This window comes from Physeter macrocephalus, chromosome 2 (genome assembly GCF_002837175.3).
Source record: "Physeter macrocephalus isolate SW-GA chromosome 2, ASM283717v5, whole genome shotgun sequence".
In the NCBI taxonomy this organism is placed as follows: Eukaryota; Metazoa; Chordata; class Mammalia; order Artiodactyla; family Physeteridae; genus Physeter; species Physeter macrocephalus.
Window position 1 is genome coordinate 51,376,034 of NC_041215.1, and position 22,158 is coordinate 51,398,191.

Consider the following 22,158-nt stretch of genomic DNA (forward strand, 5'->3'; position numbering starts at 1 on the left):
GGGGAGGCCCCAGCAGAGGGAGGCCAGCATACCACCAAAAAAAAAAAAAAAAAAAAAAAAAAAAAAAAAAATCATGTTGACCAACACAGGTTAAATTAAAGGACTCTCATAAAAGAAGAGAGAAAGATACGGATTACATCAGAGGATGAGTAATTGCCCACAGCAGTCCAACTTTACAGGGTGAACACTATTTAGATGAAATAATGGTCCCTTTATTTCTTCCTGTTCCCTACTCTAAAACTATAGCCATGCAAAAAGATCTATTTGGGGGGTAGCATGATGCCTGCAGCAGGTAGTACACTCTTACATATCTGCTTATTCACTCAACAAGCCACAATGGAGATCTAATACTTTAAGGTACCCTAAAGGCTTTCTATTTTAAAGATTTTTTATGTAAATGTTCAATAAATATTTACAGAACATTAACTATGTGCCATGCTCTGGGTTAGTGAGGCACTATGGGAGGATCAACGATGAGTAAAGCAATCAATGAGCTTACAATTTAATAAGAAGGATGTGACAAATATTTAAAGGACTGTAATATCCTAGTAAGAAAAGCACCACCATAAAGAAATGAGAGACTCTGAAAAATGATTAGGATTTTAAAAGGGAGAGGTGAAGAAGGGCTTTCAGCAAAGGAAAGAGTATTATCAACAAAAAGGAGGTAAATATAGAAATACTGACCAGGACCCTGGAATACTTGTTAGGTATAAAAAAAGGAGAAAATAAAGGTAGAAAAAGTAGACTAAAGCCTAACTAGAGAGGGCCTTAGGTGCCAAGGTTAAATATTAAAATGCCCTTTCATGAGTAACAAGAACAACCAAAAATAAATTAAAAATAAAACATAGTTTCAAGGACATGGTAATGGAAAAGATTTAGAGGGCCTAAACAATTTCAAAAAAGAACGAAGTTAGACAACTTACACCAATTATTTCAAGACTTAGTATTAAACAGTGTGGTATTGGCATGATAGACATATAGATCAATACATAATAGAGTCTAGGAAAAGACTCACAAATATATGATTAGTTTATTTTTAACAAAAGTTTCAAGATAACTCAAAGGAGAAAGGACAGTTTTTTCCACAAGTGATCCTTGGAAAACTCAATACGGAAAAGAATGGACCTTGATCCTTACCTCACACTCTACACAAAAATTAATTCAAAATGGACCAGAGACTAAATGTAAAAGGTAAAACTATAAAACTTCTAGAACACAGGAGAAAATCTTTACAACCTAGAATTAAAAAATGATTTCTTAGAAAGAACCAAAAAAGGAAGGGGGGGGAGGGAGGGAGGAGAAAACACTGATAAAATGGATTTATTCAAAAATTGAAACTTCTGCTCTTCAAAAGACACCATTAATGAAAGAAAAAGGACAATCTACAGACCAGGAGAAAATGTTTGACAAAGGACTTGTATCCAGATACATAAAGAACTCTTAAAGCTGAATGACAAGAAAACAAACAATCCAATTTTTAAAAATGGCCAAAAGATTTGAACAGATACTTCACAGAAAAAGATAAACAAACGGTCAATAAATACATGAAAAGATCAATGTCACTGGTAAACAAAGAAATGCAAATTAAAACCACAAGGAGATACCACCACACACCCACTAGAATGTCAGAATTTAAAAGAATGATAACATCAAGTGCTGGCCAGAATGTGGAGCAACTAGAACTTTCTCATACATTTGGGGAGAATATGGTACAATCACTTTGAAAGCAGTTTGGCGGTTTCTTATGAAGTTAAACATACACTTATCAAATGTCACTACAATTCTACCCCTGGGTATCTAACCTAGAAAAATTAAAGCATAAGACACAAAGACTTGAACATGAGCATTCATGGTAGCTTATTCCTTACAGGCAAAACAGAAACACCCCAAATGTCCACAAGGCAAAACAGAAACACCCCAAATGTCCACGACCAGGTAAGTGGATAAGCAAGTTGTGGAACATTTATACAATGAACACTACTCTGCGGTGAAAAGGACCTAATTACTAAGACATACAATAACATAGGAAGAAGCTTCAAAAACATCATGCTGAAAAGAGTACATAGTATGTGATTCTATTTATATGAAAATTTAGAGCAGGGAAAACTAGTGTCAAAAATCAGATTACAGGGCTTCCCTGGTGGCGCAGTGGTTGCGCGTCCGCCTGCTGATGCAGGGGAACCGGGTTCGCGCCCCGGTCTGGGAGGATCCCGCATGCCGCGGAGCGGCTGGGCCCGTGAGCCATGGCCGCTGAGCCTGCGCGTCCGGAGCCTGTGCTCCGCATCGGGAGAGGCCACAACAGAGGGAGGCCCGCATACCACACACACACAAAAAAAATCAGATTACTAGTTGCCTGGAAATGAGCATGAGGGAGGGAGAAGTGACTGCAGAAGGACACAAGGGAACTTTTTGAGGTGATGGAAATATTCTATACCTTGACCGTAATACTAGTTACATAGGTGTATATTTCTATCAAAATTCATTGAACACTACATTTAAAGCGCCTTTTATTTTATGTCAATTACACCCCCAATACATTTGATTTAAAAATTTAAAAGGAAAAATAATATTCAGACATTTGGAAATAGCATCATTGCCCAAAGATGCCAATAAGTGTACATCAGGTTTTACTACAGGTTTAACCCCCATATAATAAATTTTTTTTGTCTTTTATTTATTCAACAATTATGTATTCAAGTACGAACTATGTGCCAAGAATGATTCTAAATGGGGTGGTACAGTAGTAAACAAAACAAAATCCCCTGCCCTCATCAAGCTTTCATCCTAAAAAGACTGACCATAAAAAAAGTAAAAGTAAAATATACAATTAGTTTAGGAAAGTGCTAACTAGAAAAATAAAGCAACTGGAAGGAGGGGGATATTTTAAATAAAATGGTCAAGGAAGGTCTCACTAGGAATGTACCATTTCAATAAAGACCCAAGAAAAGTTAGGGAATAAGCTAAGCAGTTATCTAGGGGGAAGAGCATTCCAGGCAAAGGGAAAAACAAGTGCAAAGGCCCTGACGCCAGCGATTCCAGGAACAATAGTCAGGTTGTGAATGGGGGGTAGTCAACACAGTCAAAGGATGAGATTGCAGATGGGGCAATATCATGTAGAGCCTTATAGGCTACTACAAAGACTTTAGTTTTTACAGTGAATGAGAAAGGAAACAATTGAAGTTTTGAATTGAACAAAGACAAGATTTGACGTATGTTTTAATTGTGATTATTTTGGCTACTGCACTGAGACTAGACTGAAGTGCTGGGTTACACACTGAGCTGAGGATTGTAAGAGGAAGCTAGGAGACCAGTTAGGAGACTATTAAAATAATCCAAGTAGGGACTTCCCTGGTGGTCCAGTGGTTAAGACTCTGCGCTTCCACTGCAGGGGGTACAGGTTTGATCCCTAGTCGGGGAACTAAGATCCCACATGCCACTCAGCGCAGCTAAAAAAAAAAAAAAAAATGCAAGTAAGAGATGATAATAGGTTGATGAGGCAGTAGTGGAGGTGGTGAGAGGTGGTCAGATTCAAATTGTAGATGTATTCTGATGAAGAATCAACATGAACTACTGACAGATGAAGTGTAGATATAAGACAGAAGAGTCAGAGATGACTCCAAGGTTTCTGGTCAGAGTAGCATGGATGGAATTGTCATTAACTTAGATGAGGAAGACTAAAGACGAAACAAGTTTGGGTAAAAAGATCAATTCAGTTTTGAGTATTTTAAATACCTTTAACTAACCATATGGAGGTACCACAAGACAATTGGGTATGTGTCTGGAGTTCAGAGAAAAAAAGCTTTTACAATTTTTTTTTTTGCAAAGTTAATCACTGGGTATCACACTCTGTGTGTGTGTGTGTGTGTGTGTGTGTGTGTGTGTGTGTGTGTGTGTGTGTGTAAAACTTTTAGGAAATAATCCATACTTGAATTTAATACATTTTAATACATTAGGGCCTCAGCGCTAATGGATTGTGTGTTTTCTGATTTACATAAATCCATACAAGTCTGTTAGGCACTTCACACCTTTATTTTTACTTTCACATCTGAAGTACAGCAATATGGATAGATAAGGTGTGTATTTAAGATAACAACGTGAACAGACACATTCCTGGAGCTATAGCTATTTAAAAGTGACACTAGCATCAAGATACTCATTCTTATTCTGGGAAGGCTTTAAAAAACGATCACTTGTTATGAAACTAATTGCACTGCCAAATGCTCAAGATCATATGTAAAAATCATCATCTTCTCTACATTTTACTGTTTTAAATCAAGGAAAGTAATAGACTTTGTGATCAGACTTAGAAGTTCGGTTTTGATGCTTATAACCATCTAGGTTCTAACGTGAATAACGTTTCCACACTATATTTCATAAAGGAATATACTTTGTGCATTACTAACAAAATGCAAAATGGCATGTAAAAAAAATCAAACTTCAACTGGAATTGTAACATGGGCAAACACGTTTAACTGGTGAAGGAAACCATTTCTTAAAAAGTAAAATGTGCAGTGTGGATAAGCATTATTTCCTCCCAGCCATCTGTTCATTCCTAATCCCGTGCCTTCGACTCTTCCCTCACGCCAGAATGCCCTTCTTCCCAGCTGTTACCATTCTCTTCCTTCCAGGCCCAGCCCAAACTCTGCCTCCTCCACAAAACCTGCCCTGAACGGCAGGGGTATTCACTTCTTTCCACATCCCCAGCATTGCCACTTATAGGTCTAGAGCACCTATGCTGCGGTCATGGATTAAGTTTACCTATTTACACTAAAGCGGAAACCCCCTGAGGACAGAATATCTTCCTCATCTTTGCCTGCCCTAAAATGCTTAACTGAGTACCTTACAGATCAGATTGTAGGTACTTACTAAAGGTTTGTTCAATGAAATTAAAATCCTATTAAACTAAGAAAATGATCAAATCCAATGAACTCAACGGGATATATGCTCTAATTTCCTCTCATCACTTCAAATATACTCCTCTGGATCTCACTTCCCCATCTCTCCATAACAGCCCAGATAAAAACCCTGCTGCTTCTCAGTCATTTTCAGGTACTGCAAAATATAACCTAGTCCAAGTTATACCTTCAGTTTCAAATCTTATTCAAACAGTATCCATGTACCCTGCCTCAGCCCAGGACAGCCGAGAGAAAGAACAGAATCAGTTTCTTTCAAAATCCTTGCTGGCTCTTCCACTTTTCTCCACTTCCTTTTTCACTTCCTCGTTCCTCCAGATCAGGCTAGGCAGAGGAAGAGGGACAAGTGTCCCATGTGCCTACTTCCATCGGGGTTTACTCGACAGCCATGAAACAGGATGATCTGTTATACTTGTGTAATTATTGATAGCTACCTCCTCTCATTCTCAAAGCCCAGCTTGGACAGTACATTTCAGGTCTTCCCAGCAGGGGCGCCTTAAGTTACAGCAAGCAAAGAGGCTGGACCTTCCATGCTGAATAGTTCCCTGGTGTGCGGGATGCTCTCTCAGGCTGACCTCTTACTATCCCACCCAAAATTCCCTCATAGGGCAAGCAGCCCTCCTTGGCAGGATCCATTAAGATTACTCAAGCCTGGTTACTTCCCATGGCATCCACTTCGTCCACAAAAAAAACTTATGCCTTCTTACTACGCTAGATGCAAATGTCAACTCTTTCCACTACTGCCCTCTCACTCAACATGCCATCTCAATGGCTTCTGTCACTCTCCTCCCCTCCAGAAACGAGTCAGTTCAGGAACGCCCCCAAACTCTAGGAAACGTATGTCATGCTCTCTCAAGAACTCTTTGCAAGTTGCCATTGTGGTATCAAGAGACACGATTCTGTAGCTGATTAAACAATCAGCTTGTTTGGTTGTTAAACAACCAAACAAGAAATTAAATACCAATCTACCCTCCTGGAAGACATAGCCAAATCCTGGACTGGAAATAAAAGGTCCTTTTGGAAAGAAACAGGGAAATGTCACAGAACTAACTCTCCACTAGATTAACAATTCTTCACTTGAATGACAGTTTTAAAACCCCTCTTCTAATTTCACTTATGTATGGGAAGTGGATGTTGCAATCCTGTTCTCCTTAACTAAGCCCCACATTCCTCTTTAGAATATAAGGATGCTTACTACCCTTTCAGCGTTGGAGCGTCAGCTGAAATCCTGAAACAAAGAAGTCTCAGTCATCATCCTATCATCTTATGATAGGTGTGATTCCCCTGCATTACATGTACTGCTTACCTATAATAAGGAATCCTTCATTTTAAGCAACTCAATGTGAAATAAAAATTTACCAAAAAAGGGGAGTGGGGAGATACTGACTAAACATCAAGGGAAAGAAAAAAAGGAGATTCCTCATTTGGTCAAACAAATTTTATCTTAGTAAATTAGTGTGTTATTTATACTCAAACACTTCATTTAATTATACATACATTTAGTGAAGAGTCACTGCACAAAATGGAGAATTCCCACTTTAAAATTCAGATTAAAATATATGGTATCTACAACTAAACATTCTGTACAGCAATATACATTATAAATCAACTATACTCCAATATAAAATAAAAACATGTTTTTAATTCTGTACAATACATAGTACAAGGTAATAACAAATCAACTCTGTTCTACTGATATTCTTACTCTAGCACCCTTGTCAATCCAAAAACGGAGTGCTCATCTATGATCTTATCACCTATCACATTTACCATCTCATTCTCTCTTTTGCAATCCATTCATTTCCTGATGTCTACAATAGCCTCAATATCTCCATTCACAAAGTTACCTCCCACTCGCCTCAAGGAAAAGCAGCTTTAACCAGGGACTATGACGTTAGGGGGAAAGGAAATGGGAAAAGAATCCACCTAAATAGTCACTGCTCTACTAAAATCAACACAGGAATGTATGCCTACTATATCTTACCTTACGGTAATCTTTCTTCAAAAGTCTTTTTTGGAGTCTATGAAAGCCAGGTTGACTGTCTTCCTTATGTCCTATAAATATGACTAAAGAAGTCCTATGTAAAACAGAGTTTGGGGACAAAAAGATGTAATTGATGAATTCTCAAGACCCTATAAATCCCAATGTTTCATCATCTCAAAAATCAATTCATAAGACCTCACCACGTGGCAGGATGAGGGAAGATAAAACAAAATATTCTTCTGACCACTGACAGAAAACTAGTTTTAAATACCTGGATTTTGGACTTCGCTGGTGGTGCAGTGGTTAAGAATCCGCCTGACAATGCAGGAGACACGGGTTCGAGCCCTGGTCCGGAAAGATCCCACATGCCGCGGAGCACCTAAGCCCGTGCGCCACAACTACTGAGCCTGCGCTCTAGAGCCCTCTAGCCACAACTACAGAGCCCATGAGCCACAACTACTGAAGCCCACATGCCTACAGCCCGTGCTCCGCAACAGAGAAGCCACTGCAATAAGAAGTCCACGCACCACAACAAAGAGCAGCTCCCGCTTGCTGCAACTAGAGAGAGCCTGCATGCAGCAACGAAGACCCAACACAGCCAAAAATAAATTTTTAAAACTGGATTTTCTTCTTCTCCTGATTACATTCAAGTCAATTATTGGCCCAAGAACCATCTAAAAGACTAACACAGATGCTTGTCTGAAATAATGTTCTCAAATCCCAATAAATAGCACTTCCTTTCTGCAATTCACTACTTTTTATCATACTCACTTCTATGAGATGTCTTCTCAATTTCAGTAAGTACAGGTGAAATAAGAATAACTGTAACCTATCAAGCTATAGCTATGCATCCTTCTGTGTATTTTGAAAAAAGTTTAGGAAAAAATAATAATTGCAATCTACAAAGGGATCTATTTATTGTCTCCTCCCCTTTATGGAAGGTTTCCAGAAGATGACAGTGGAATTCCTGATTTGAGTGGTCTACCAATGTAAAATCCATGTATTTCTTATTAAATATTAAATATTAGATATTAAATATATCTTATTTATAAAGTAAAAGTGTTTTGCTGCTGCTCTATTTAAACAAACACACACACACAATCATAGTCTTTCCTAAAATGCCTTATATCTGAAAATGGGAAAGTTTTCCAAATATTAATCACAATGATCCAAAATAAAATCTGCAAGGCAGTTCAATTATGGCACAATAAATGAATGACAGAGCATTTTATTTCAAAATCCTTGAGTTTTAGGATCTGAACATCTCTAAGAACATCCCTTTCATTCCAGATTCAAGAGTTTACGGCATTCAAATGTTACAACACACCTGTCCCCCAGTTATAGGCATTGCTTCAATGAAAAACTAGCTTAAAAACCATAAAATCAACTGCGTATGACTCTGATCACTAATCTGACTTGTAAATCAGATGTGTGTTAACTTCCACTATTCAGCAATCTGCAAATCTTTTTCCTAGCAGGATGGCTGTTAGTTGCACTGCACTCTGACCAAAAATGTGCAATAGTAGCAGTGGCACACAGACAAACTGATTAATATTAGGCCTTAAATAAAGATTTCAAGGTAAGTCATGAGGAAATTTTCCTGTTTGTAGATTAGCTGTATGAACTATATAAAATGCAATCTATGTTTTACATCCTCGGCTGCCAGAGTTTTTGTTGAATGCTAGATGAAAAAAATGTTGAAGACTCACTGAGGAAAAAAATGGGATTCAACTTCGAGAGAATCCACCCACCTCATTTCCCAGCACTGCTTTCAAATCCTCTATAACTGGTATAAATAGATGTATGCCAAAAGCAGGGACTCTGACCAAATAAAACAGTGACTTGGTTCAGAGAGTACTTTGACGTTCCAGTTTTCTTGTGATTCAATAGTTCTAGAAAATACATATGTTTATTTCCAGTTCACATCTGCTTGTTAAATCATTTTAAGTGAATTTATTTAATAGGTCTGAAGACATTAATTTACTAATAGCTAGTAGTAGTTAGTATTAACTTATAATACTATGTTCTATGCACATTAATACTGTAGAATATGATTTTCTACTTACTATTGATTTCAGTAGCCTAAACAAAAGGATATTTTCCTAGAAAATTCTGGGAGCAGTAGCTCTTTGCACATAGAAGCATATTTTAAACATTCTAGGGGAGAGCAAAATTTCAAAAATCCCCCAAGCAAAAACTTCCATGTGAAATCATAGTCCTTAAATTAACATTTTTAGGTTAATTTTTTTAGGTTAAGCAGATGTTTCTCTTTACAATATTACCCTTAGTGTAAAAAAGCCCAATACTAAAAGGTGATAACTGTAATACATTAAAATCCATCAACAGACAGGATCTTTAAAGTCTGATTACCAAAGCAATCACCATGTGTCACTATGGAATGATAATGCATTACACATTCCCCAAGTAAAGATCAAAGCTACTTGAACCACCCCCACCAAAAAAAGTCATTTTTATTTAGTCATGCGGTCCTTGGAATCACAGTAGGGCTCGATGCCATATTGGTGTCACATTCTGCCAGTCATCCAAAGAATATGCCAGCCTTCTTTTTCAACTTCTCTGTCTACTAGTGCATCACTGGACCCAGCAGGCAGTTCACCCAGACAATCTCAGTAATGGATTTTGGCTCTCTGTGCATAATAGATGACAATCTTTATGAAGTATCCAGTTTGTCTTACAGCTGAGAGATTTGAACCTGCTGCAGATGTCACATCTAAATTCTTGAACAGATTTCTATCAGTGTCACCTATAAAACAAGACAGTGTCACCAACAGCATTGTCCTAGAGAACATCTGTTTCAGTAATGCTAATACGCTTTCTGCATGATAACTGATAGTCATTTATTTGCCTCAAACAAAGATCAGAGCCTGTGGCCCAAAATTCAGTCCATTGCCTGTTCTTACACAGCGATGATCTAAGAATGGATTTTGTATTTTTTTTAATGGATGAAAAGTTTTTTTAAAAGACCAATATTTTGCGACTTATGAAAATTACATGAAATTCAAATTCCAGTCCCCATAAACAAAGTTTCATTGGAACACAGCTACTCATTCATTTATGGATTTTTCTACGGCTGCTTTCACACTACAATGGCAAACTTAACAGAGACCATAATCACCCATAAAGCCTAAAATATTTACTATCTGGTGCTTTAAAAAAGAAGTTTACTGACCCCTAGCCTAGAGAATATTTAGTGGGTAGGTAACATGAAGCCTAGTGTCTGTTGCATGAAGAACATGAGTGTAATGACCCAGCTGTTCCTCTGCCTTACTTCCATCCATTGGTTTAACAAATACTTCTTGGGCAGGTCTGTCACTCCACTACACACAGCTAGCTATGGTCACTCTGCTTCCCACTTTGGCTAAGCCTTGCCTCAATCCAAGGGGTCAAACAATGCCCTTGAGCAGAAAGAAGACAAGCTCAACTTCAGGTCAAATTCTCGTTCTCCCAAGTTGGCCTCGTTTGTGTGCACAGGTTCTCCTGGTTCTCGATTTCTGCTTTATATCCACCATTCCCCATAACAGGCTTCCTGTAGGGATACCACTCTTAAAAGTCTATATTTCCTACCAGAGACCCTAAGGCAGCAGGCTGAGTCACAGCATTCTCTGACTGAACTGTGCCAGCTGATCACCAGTTCTACCCCTGCCCTAACAGCCACACTGTAACGTGAATTTGTTTGGGGTCTTTGTGAACAGCTTGAATATCCTAACACCCTCCTGGCTTCCACCGCTCTTCCTGATTATGAATGCCCCTGGAGTTCATCATTTCCTTTTACATTCAAACCTCTGGCCTATAAATCTATGAGTTCAACCTTCCCAACTGGCTTGTCGTTCTATTTCTTGAGTTCAGTTCACAGAGTAACCAAACATAAGAGCACAACACAACAAAACTCTGTACATATGGATTTCCCAACCTAGGACTACCCATCCCTTATTTTTTTAGCAACTGCCGCAAAAGGGTATCTATCACCTGCAAGCAGTATCTAGAAGATCCCTTCTTCTTCCCTCCACCATTGCTGGTTGGCCCAAAGTTTCTACACCTGCTTCACCTGAGAGGGTTACTCACCACCCTTTCTACCCACCTGGGGTGCCTAGGATAACCTGCATCTCTTGAGCATTGCTTCAGAATGCCTCTCTTACTTCTGTTAAAGCTTTAGCACTCCTGTCTCTATTGTAAGCGGGAAAAGGGGGTTTCTTGCCACCGTTGGACTGCAATGGAGTAATTTATTTGGCTAGACTTCTAGGAGTCAGAATATAATTCCCCAGAGAAAGATGTTAATAATCCACAATGAGGCTCTGCCCATAGTATCAATGGCACTATGGAACCCATCTGTAATTCATATTATATTGTTGGCAAATAACTAATTCACAAACACATTCACAAGTTGTGGACTGACCATCTAGAAAATAGCTATGAAATGTCAGGAAGACTTCACAGCAGACAGATTAGCCTAGTGTAAAGACTTCAGAGAAAATGGCAGTTTATTTTCAGCAAAGTGAATTTCACTACAACCCTGAAGTAGCCTGCCATGGTGAACAGCACTTAAAACTGCATGACTATCTCGCAACCAAAAGAGTGGCATCAAGAATGAATTCGCTGATAAAGTGACCATTAACCATTATCTCAATTCTGGGTAGCAGCAATATAGGTAGCAGCGATCTTAAATAAAAATGAAAATCTTCTTTAAAAACACACACAGGAACCTTCTGCCTACTTGGAGAATGACACAGAACTCCATCCAGTGACATATCATTATAACCAGGAAAAGAAACTAGAGGTATGTAGGCCATATTCCAAAGAAATACGCAAAACATTAGAACTTTGTTCATTTGATGAATCTAGCCACCATTCCTTAAAGAAACAGTTCTCAAACTTCTTAGTATCAGGCCTCCTTTGTGTTCTTGAAAATTGAGTACTCCCAAGAGCTTTTGTTAATGAGTTATAATTATCAATATTTACCATATTAGGAATTAAAGGCGAAAATTTTAACTATCTATTCATTTTAAATTTTTTTCAAAGCGTGATTTATAATTTAATTTAAAAATTGATATAAGAGATGCAACACAATTGAGCTGATTCTCCCATCCATGGGACATTTGGGTTGTTTCCAATTTTTCACTATTATAAAATGATGACATAGATCTATAAATATTAACATGAAAAAAGATTTGCTCTATAGTGTTAACAGGGAAAAACATCAGGTTATAAACTGGCATTTAGTTTGCTATCTTTTTTTGGTGAAAAAAATACGCAACTTTGAACAGATGTTTATTAAAGCACTTGTTTCAGTGAATTGTTAGTATCTGAAAATGAAGACATCTATCTCCCTACCTACAATGAGTTCCTGCAGGTGGAAACTGCTTATTCGCAGACACTCTGCAAGTATCTGTTGAATGAAATAGAATATTTTCCATTTCTAGAATGTGCAAGACAATGATTAAGTTCCAGTTTTGTGACAAAATATGTTCTGCTTTCCTCTGATTCATTTTAAATTTTTAATGACATTTAGTATGAGAATATATTTTATGAAAAATGACTTTACTATACCAAAAAAAGCTTAGTGATAAAAATAATACTGTTTTACAACTTTTGCAAATTTCTTTCATGTCTAACTTAATAGATGACAGCTGGATTCTCATATCTGCTTCTACATTCAATCTGTCGTGATACATTGTTTTGATTGAACTACATGAAAAAACAATAGCCCCACACATATATGCAGTGAGAAAAAAGAAAGTATATGTTAATATTAATATCATTTTCAGATAACTATGGATGTTCTTCTTTGATACTACACCAAAACTTGACAAGTAGGAGTTTTGGGTTAGCTGTAATATGAAATCTAATATCACATAAACTTTTTGTATTCTGTTACTTGCTTTTTATAAGGGTCTTTTACCATAATTTCGTAACACTGATCACTTTGAAAATATTGGTTCATTGAGTTATATAAATATTGAAAATCTTGACATAATTAATTAATACCATAGCAAAAACTCACATTCATAATATCACCACCCATCACGTCAGAAAACTCTTTAAGTACCGGGAAGCTGACAAGAGCACAGCAGTTGACTTAAGTTTTCCAAAATTTTAATTTTCACTAGAAAGCTCAAATTTTATCATCAGCAACAAATATTATCTATTGCTTTTGCCATGAAGTGACAAGTCTCACTGTGTTCGTTTTCAAGAAAATGACTGCCAAATACCTAAGTCTAAATAATCCTAGTTTGTCTGGTACTCATTCTTTCCAGTAAAAATGATGTTTCATGCAAAATACGGTTAGCTCAGCTCACAACTCAAAAGAACACATAAGGGTTTTCCTTGAGACAAACAATGTACTCTGGATATGTAACAGAAGTGCCTTCTACATATTTCCTATCTCATCACATAGAATATTAAAACAATGCATTCAAGGATCAAGATTTAATAAAACTAATAATTTTTACTGCTTCATTAAGGACACGCAAGTAAAACTGGCTTTTTGAGTTTTTGTTTTTTGTTTGTTTGTTTTACAATGAATGCGCGGTAGTGAAGAATACAATGATCACTAGTACACCCTGGTGCCACTGCCATTTAATATCTACTAAGATACCCACAGTTTTATCCACTATTCCTTTAGTATCAGCAGGGCAAATGTAAAAACAGTGGAAAAGGCAAACAGTTAGTATTACTATAAAAATAGTTTTAACCTAATGGACCCCCTGAAAGGGTCTCAGTGACCCCAAAAGGCCTGTATACCACAACTTGAGAACTACTGCTGTCTTAAGAAAACATTGAAAGCTAATGAATGATAACCTGCCATCCCCAAATCCACAGTAAATATCCCCCAACATAAAAAATATATTAAATATCTGTATGAATTCTTTCATTTTGACTCAAAATTGGTCCAATTTGTTCTGAAACTGAATTAATAATGTAAATAACAGTAGCAATTAACATTTAATGAGTTCTTACATGTATTATCTCATTTAATACTCATAATAACTCTATTCATTTTCTCACATATTCATGTTACAGATGAGGAAGCTTGAGGTCCAGAGAAGTAAAGCCACTTTTCCAAAGTCATAATAAAAATTATCAGTATTTATGGATTCCAGCTTTACTCAATATTTTGCATACCTCGTCTCTTAAGTCTTAACAACCTTTTTATTATCCTTTTTTCCCTTTTTAACTCTTTAACCTTTAATACCCATTTTACAGATGAAAACTTTTAATCCAAAAAGTAAAGAACCCTGCCCAAGGTTACCCAAATGTTAGATCACCTATATTTAAATTCAAGTCTGTCTTACTCCAGCAAGTACACTCCACATTCTGCTTCCCTATCCCACACAGCGGTATATCCTTTGTATATAAATAGACTGATGGTTGCAAAAGTCTTACGTAGTTTTAAAAGAGAAAGAGAAAAACAAATATCGTATATTAGTGCATATATGTGGAATCTAGAAAAATGGTATAGATAAACCGGTTTGCAAGGCAGAAATAGAGACACAGATGTACAGAACAAACGTACGGACACCAAGCGGGGGAAGGCCGGGGTGGGGGGGTTATGAATTGGGAGATTGGGATTGACGTACATACACTAATATGTATAAAATAGATAACTAATAAGAACCTGCTGTATAAAAAATAAATAAATTAAATTAAATTTTTAAAATGCAAAAAAAGAATTATAAGCAAAAGGTCTCTATTATAGAAATATTTGACAGTAGAAACTAACACAACATTGTAAAACAACTCTACCCCAATAAAAAATAAAAATTAAAAAAATATATATATAAATAAATAAATAAAACATATAATAGCAAAGCCGTTATAGGAATAAAAGAAAAACAAAGTCAACCGCACAAGACCTCTATTTGGAATAATTCTTGCTTACCTATCTCTGTTATCAAATGGAACAAAATATACTTATTTTTAAAATCGTGTATGATCCAGATAAACAGTTCATTAATTCACATTATTAAACACTTACCTGCACATGACAACAAATCAATACAGCTAAGATTACTCTTTAAAAAAAAACTCAATACACTAAGCTGATAGTATTCCTATATTACAGATGAGGAAACTAAAACCCAGAGAAGTAACTAACTTCCCCCAAAGACATGCTGTTCATAAATGGTACAGAGTCAAAATCAGTTTGGACTGACCCTGAAGCCTAAACTCTTCAATCACATCGCCTGCATGTATTTAAGAAGGTCTCAGGCAATGAACTAGAAATTGCTCACAAGGTCTGTATACAGAGCTTGCTGATATCATATCCACGCTTCCCAAGGCAATAATGATATCAATCGTCTTGTATCTCAAAGACCAAGAGGTGAAAAGGAAGCTGGTGATGCTGAAAATAAAGAGCCATGTTCTGAGGTGGTTTAAGTAAAGCATCTATTGGTGATGCTGAAGAAAGAAGTAAAATTCACTTACAGAGGTGTCAGACAGCACACACCTCTGCTGCTAAGATGAGCTTACCTCTGTTTAAACAAAACATACCAAAAAAAAAAACAAAGCCTAGAGGAAAATGTCACCACAGCTACACAGACTATCTAGAGATTGCACAATAACTTTCAGATGCCAGGAGCCCAGGAATGCTGCAAACCTTAGTAAATGGCAGCAGAAATCATTTTCCTAAAACACTCTAATCAATCACAAAAATGTTCAAGTTAGGATTTGCAAAGGTCAGGGGTTATGCCCCATTGTTTGTTTCTATTTCAAGGGCTTACAGTGCAAACTGCTGCTTAAATATTAAAGCCCAAGGGGGACAAGAAAAGAATCAAGGTTTATCCAGCTCAATTCACCCTCACAACTTCTTGTAACAACTTGCAGGAAAACATCTTGAGACTGGACAGAGGAGTGTGGCTTTAATTTCAAATCAAGTGTATTCTCAAGGAGTCCCCAAACACATTTGACGTTTGACAGGAAGGTGACAAAATGGGAGGCTGTGGTGTACCTTCTAAAAGGGCAGGCAGTACAGGCAAGAGATGAGCAATTATACTTGTCACAGAATACGATACTCTGGATTCCCTCTGTGGCAAAGGAAAAAAAAAATTATAGAGCAAACTTTACCTCCTCCATCAATGATTCCCAGCATGACCAAAAAGAATCAGAATCTAGTAATATAAAACCAGCTGACAGATATATAGAAAAAAAAAAAAAAAAAATCAAGATTGAGGTCATGTCCCTTGACATGCATCATTTACACTAAGGATTCCCCCACTTATCTGAATTAATTTCATGTACCTCATTTCATTCAGATAATTGAAGTTTTCCTCTTAGAGCTGTAAAGTGTTTACCACAACATAATTAGTAAACTATCCACTTAAAAATGCCACTACAAAAATTACCACCCCCTCCTCTCTACACATAAATGTATACTCCAGTATCTTAAAAGTATGAGATTTTGGTCTTCATGGGGAATGTGGTTCAACAGTCCTCTTTAAAAAATTAGCACAAGAAATTCTACACAAAAAGTTATGGTCATTACTTTTTTAATAAGTGTCTGCATTACTTTGTAAAGACATGGTAATTTGGGTATTCAATTCATGACTACTGTTCTGAAACCAAATTAAAGGTTTAGACTACTAAAGAGTTTGATGACTTGCCTCAGTACAATAACTGGGATTGTATGGAGACCAAAATCAAAGAGGTCTCTATTTTTTATGAGCAGGCATTTAAGGGCCTTTTAACGAGAATTTACTCTTTAGTATATAATTACTAATGCACAAAAATAGGGCCATTAAATTCACTTCTTCATAGTGCCATAAAACTTCTATTTGTAAGAAATATAAAATAATATACATTTACTCAAACTCCAGAAAAACAGAAATGAGCAACACCTAACAATACATGGTGAAAATTATATACTTTTTCTTCTTAAATAAACTCCCTGCCAGATGACTAATGATGCTATTTTGTATGTGGATATGCTTGTAATTTAAAATATACAGACTCCCTAGTACTTATGTCAATGAAATGTCTGATCTTCTTGTATGAATTCTCAATTTCTATATGAAAATTGGTTTCCCATACTGATTACATACTATTGATTATATCCAATCAATATTTATTTATCACCTGCTACGTGCCAGGTACTGTACTAAGTGCTGAGGACACCGACAGGAACAGCACAAATTTGGTCCCAACACTCGGAGTACACACAGTCTAGAAAGAAAGACATAACAAACAAATGTGCTATGGGAAAGTATAACAGATACTTGGTCAAATGAAAGCTCAAAACTGAGAGAAAACCTGTGTAGAAAATCAAACGTCTGAGAATAATTAGTTACCACTGAAATTGGATAAAAATCACCCAGTAAGCAACTCAGCTACGAAGGCAGAGAACCAAGAGCAGGGTAGTCAGGAAGGGGATCTACATAATGACTGGATGACCAGGGTGTCCTAGCGTCAGATGCAAATGAAAGTTGACCCTCAAAAAAAGCTGAAATTATAACAGCCAAAGAGCCCAGCTCTCAGCTGTCCTGTCCTCAGTACCTAAGAAGTCAATCCAGTGAGTATGAGTCTGAGAAGCAGTATCAAAGTATCTTGACTCTGCTAGTTCTGCCCCAGTTGAAGTAGGACCCCAACCGTCCACCATGGACAAGACCAGGTCCAAGTTCCCTGAGGGGAGAGAGGACGGCGAGGAGAGGGAGAGCTCTGGAGCAGGCTCAAGACAAGGTTCCAGGTCCACAAGGGATTTGGAATACAAAAAGGAATAATAAAAGAAATATATCAACTCTATGGATTATTTTATGCTAAGGAAATACTGCAGAACTACTTTACTTTTAAAAATAAATACTCAAAAAAATTGTAATCTTGAGTTTAAATGACTTAAGTGTGACCTTCAAGTGTGGGAGAAAACGACTAGACAGTCTAATTCTTATCAATTGTCTGATTCTATAACCTAATTCCATCTAAATCTATATTAATATATTCTATATGCTTCACACATACTTCCCTAAAATGTGTATGCCATATATTTCAAAACTCCTGATGAGTGAAAGAAAGCATTTTTCAAAATGAGAATCTCATTTTGAAACTCAGTCAAAGTGAGTACATGCCAAGGATATAATAAGACACCATACCTTTGTGGGCAATGGATGCTGAGGGCACCAGAATAATCCAGATCCCACCTCCTGAAGAGGCTGGGGATCTTAAGGTATTTTCAGTCTTAAAAATCAATTCAAGAAGTGGGTGGAAAAGACAGAACAGGGAGTGGGTGGGCCAGGCAGCCTGGGACTGACACAGGAACCAGCAATGATAGATATGAAATTATTTGCTCCCTACAAATTAAGCGCTATCATACTCTACTGTACAACTGTTTTCAGTAATAGTGTCAGGAGGGGAAAAAAAAAATGCATGTAGTCCAAAGATGATGTCCCTATGAAAACTATTATTCATATAACTCAACATACTCAAATAGGAATCACACTATGGAAATGGCCCTGCATTTGCCCAAACATTACTTGCCAAGGCTATTCAAAGGGTGGAGTGGTGGTACTTTCCAAAAGAAATGCTTGAAAAATTTCCTCAGTAATTTTTTTTAATAAACAAAGCACACTATAATAATCTATTAAAGAAAGACTATAAGCCTAAGGGAAAAAGAAAATACAGTAAGGTTTGTTTGGTTTGGGGTTTGTTTGTTTTCATTATCGCCACCATGAAGCACAAGGCATCAGCCAAAAACTGTTTAAAATATCATTTCAGGACAGCTTACCACAGGAGTCTGAACTCCAAAAGTCATGTTGCTTCCCGAAGTCTACGTACTGAAAAATACTTCTTTATAAAGTGAAACCAAGGCCTTAAAACGTGGCGTACAGTAACAATTAGGGTCATTCAATTCACGATTCTCAAACTTTGCTCCAGTGGAAAATTTGTATTATTTTAGCTCAACTGAGGTGTCCTAAGAAAAAATTTAAATAATGGTGTCCTTTCCCAATTTCACAGTGGGTAATGTATGTTAAAGAACAAAATTCTCAATGTTAAGCTCTTGCCTCAATTTATCTAAAATATTAGATACCTGCTACCTCTTTCAATATTGGAATTCAGCCTAACAGAGTATCTATTCAACACAAAAACGGAAATGAGGTATTTCAAGTTTATAATATCATGATTCATGACTTCCAAGCACTCTGCTACCTTCTTAAATTTGATTAAGCCCAACAAAACCACAAGCATTACAAAGTACACTTCGCTTGACATGAAGCATACAAAGATGAATAAAACACAGCCCACCTTACATGAAGCCGCACCAGGGAAAATGCACACAAGCCAAAAAGTATCTACTAAATACCCGCAGTAAACACTGGAGTGGGAGATGCAAAGAATTCACCCTATCCCAGCAAGGACATGGGGACTTCTGCATTGCGGACCACTAACAAAAGGGATGCTGAGGATGCTGGAATTCGATGACTACATGTGTATAGGACCTTTCTTCCTAAATAATATCAAGGTTACATACACCATAACCCGAGGACTCTTGCAATGCCAATCTCCTGGAATTGACACAGACTATCTGAACCAAGTATGTGAATAAACATTCTCGAAGTGGAAATAGTTACTAAATTCAAACAAACTGGAAAGTAGTTTCAATTGATAAAATGTAAAGATTGCCTAAATATAATTTGTATCATTTGATCTAATGACTCCAAATCACAAACTAAGGCATATACTCAAAACACCGGGAAAAAATTCAAAGTTAGTAATTACTTGGCTTTTTTTTTTTTTTAAGACATCAAAATCAAAACAAATTTTGGTACAAAAATATCCATTGGGGAGGTATGAATGATCTACCTAAGTGTTCGGTTAAGTCAACTAGTTCTATTCAGTTCATGTTAAATCTCTTCAGGAAACTTGGATTACTTTTACTCTGCAAAATAACAAGGTTGCAATAAATTAATTATTAATAATAATTAATAGTTAACTGCTGAAGTTCCTCACAAACAGAAAATTCTGTACTTCTGCAGTCTGTCAGATTAAGACGTCAACACGATTTCAAAACAGGAGTAAAAAAGCCTTCTTAACTTCTCAAATTGGTAATGCTATAAAATTCAGTTTCCTACCTTATCTCAGTATCACGGTTCACATTTTACCTACCCAGTTTTCAAGTTCGTCAAAGAAAGTTTCATGATTCAAAGGGTACTGCTCCCACCCTCAATACTAAAACTGTTTCTTAAATGCAAGATCCTAAGGAAAATATATAATGAAAGGCAGTGAGAGATGTGAATCTATTTCACATCAAACCTGGAATGCACTAATTAAAATTCAATATTGCACTTGGTATGTGGGTTCCTACATGAAACTCCTGCCATGCTCTAGCTTAAGGTTAAACAGGTTAATAGAATCCAATAAAATGGCTCTAGTGAATTATACTGGATTTCATTTCAGCAGCTCCTTTACCTGACCATTCTGTTGAGCTTTAAAATCAACTTCAGGGGTAGCACCCAATAACCAAGGACAGCCACGGCTCACGGGGGCTGCATTCCGCAACCCACCCGGTGTGGAAAATCACCGTCAACGCACGTTTTCCATTTCAAACTGTGATACAGGTGGAGGAAAAAGTGTAAAGCCTTCTCTTTGAACCTCCCATCACACTGCCTCCAAGCGCTAACTTAAGAATTATCTCAAAGACAATGTAATGCAGTACAGTTCTCAGAAAACTCTAAAAGTTGCCTTTGCCAGAGAGGGGAGACCAAAAAAAAAAAAAAAGAACTCCCTCGAGACTAAAGGTTAAATTAACGTAATACTGCAACCTCGCTGTTGGGTACACGGCTGGATTTACAGGACAAATTCAGAGAACCTTTCCCCCCCGAACAGACTACCTGGGTCCCGATTAAAATAAGTATATGCGGGATCGTCAGAGGAAGGAAGGGGGCGGGGAGAGTGCAGAGTGAGTGAGGTCTTTAGCCTCGGCTACTAAGGGCAGGAGAGTTAGAGCGATAATGGGGCCAGGCGCAAAGGGTCCTTCAGGAAGACCTGGCGGCGCGAGGGACCACTGGCCCGGCAGTCTCGTCGTCGGCAAGGAGGCCCCTCCGCTCCTCGGGCCAAGGCCGGGAGCCCGGCCCCCCCTCCTCCCCGCGAGAAGGCGACGCGCCCCCAGCCACCCTCACCGGCCGCGCGACGAGGCGGCTGCGGCGCGCTGGCTGCGGGAAGCCGGCCCGCAAGGCGCGCAGAACCCAAGAAAAGGAGGTCAGAAAATGGCCAGCGGGTAGCAGGACTGAGACACAGCAGCCGAGTAGCCCGGCTCAGGGCGCGGGGCGGACGGCGAGGCCGCGAACGCAGCGCGTGCGCCCGGGAAGCGCGCCGCCCGCGCGGCCCTCAGCTCCGCCCCCCGGCTCCCCGCGCCGCCGCCGCCGCAGCCCCTCTGGGAACTCCAAGCCGCGCGGCCCCGCGAGGCGGGCGCCAAGGAGGGGAGGGGCCGCGCTCCCCGCCTCCCCGCCGGCCCGCGCGGCTCCCCAGCCCGGAGCCTACTCACCTCCTCCTCCTCCTCCTCCTAGTCTCTCCCTCCTGGCCACCAGCGCGGCCCAGCCGGCGACGCGCTGACGCCGTGCCCCTCCCCCGCGGCCGCCGCCGCCGCCGCCGCCGCCGCCCCGCCCGGCCCGCGGCCGCAGCGGCCTCGGGACGCGTCAGGCGCAGGCCCCGCCTCCCGGCGCGCCCACGCGCTCACCACTCCGCCCCCTGCGCGGCCAGGTTGTTGCGGGTCCCTGAGTCAGCAGACGCTCCTGCCTGTGCGAACCGCGCCACCTTGGCTCTCGACCCCCGAGCCTCTCCTCACCTGCCCACTGCCCTAGGACCTCACTTCGCCTCCCACCTCCCCGCGCGCCCTTTCCTATCTCTGGTCAGCACCCGCGTCCTCCCCTTAAGCCTCTTTATACTCTCCCTGATCCCTAGTCTGGTTGTAAGCTTGCATTGGTGCCTTCTCCTTCCTTCTAGGAGATCTTCGCTGCTCACTAGGTCAGCCTCGGTTTCCTCCTGCAGTTTTCCCGCCGGTCCCTTCTCTCCCCGGTCTCCGTTCCCTTCCCTGGCCTGCTGGAGCCACGTACCCGCCTTCTTCCCTGCCACTGCTACCTGCTGTGCAGCTCGCACCTCCTAGGCACCTGCTTGGCCAACGCGTCCAAATTTCCCTCCCCCTGGTCCCCTCAGAACCCTCTGGACAGGCTCGTTCCTTCCTTTACCTACATTTTGAGCGTCCTTGCTGTTCTCACTACTCCAAATACTTCATATGCAGTTTGGGAGTTAATAGTATATGCG

The 22,158-nt window shown here is 39.0% G+C and overlaps 1 protein-coding gene across 7 annotated transcripts in view; it reads right to left on the reverse strand.

Annotated features, from left to right (window-relative positions):
- The window catches only part of GTDC1 (glycosyltransferase like domain containing 1), a 416,031-nt gene extending 394,570 nt beyond the window's left edge, over positions 1-21,461 (reverse strand). For 2 of the 7 annotated variants that reach the window (XM_055087670.1, XM_028477545.2), the window contains exons 1-2: positions 21,018-21,187; positions 20,308-20,445 (exon numbers count right to left, since the gene is read on the reverse strand). The gene's annotated coding sequence lies outside the window, so the exon portion shown is untranslated. Of the gene's footprint in view, positions 1-20,307; positions 20,446-20,729; positions 20,921-21,017; positions 21,189-21,382 lie in introns of those variants that run through there. The other 5 variants (XM_055087672.1, XM_028477555.2, XM_055087671.1 and 2 more) reach the window with 4 other exon arrangements.
- Between the last annotated feature and the right edge of the window lie 697 nt (positions 21,462-22,158).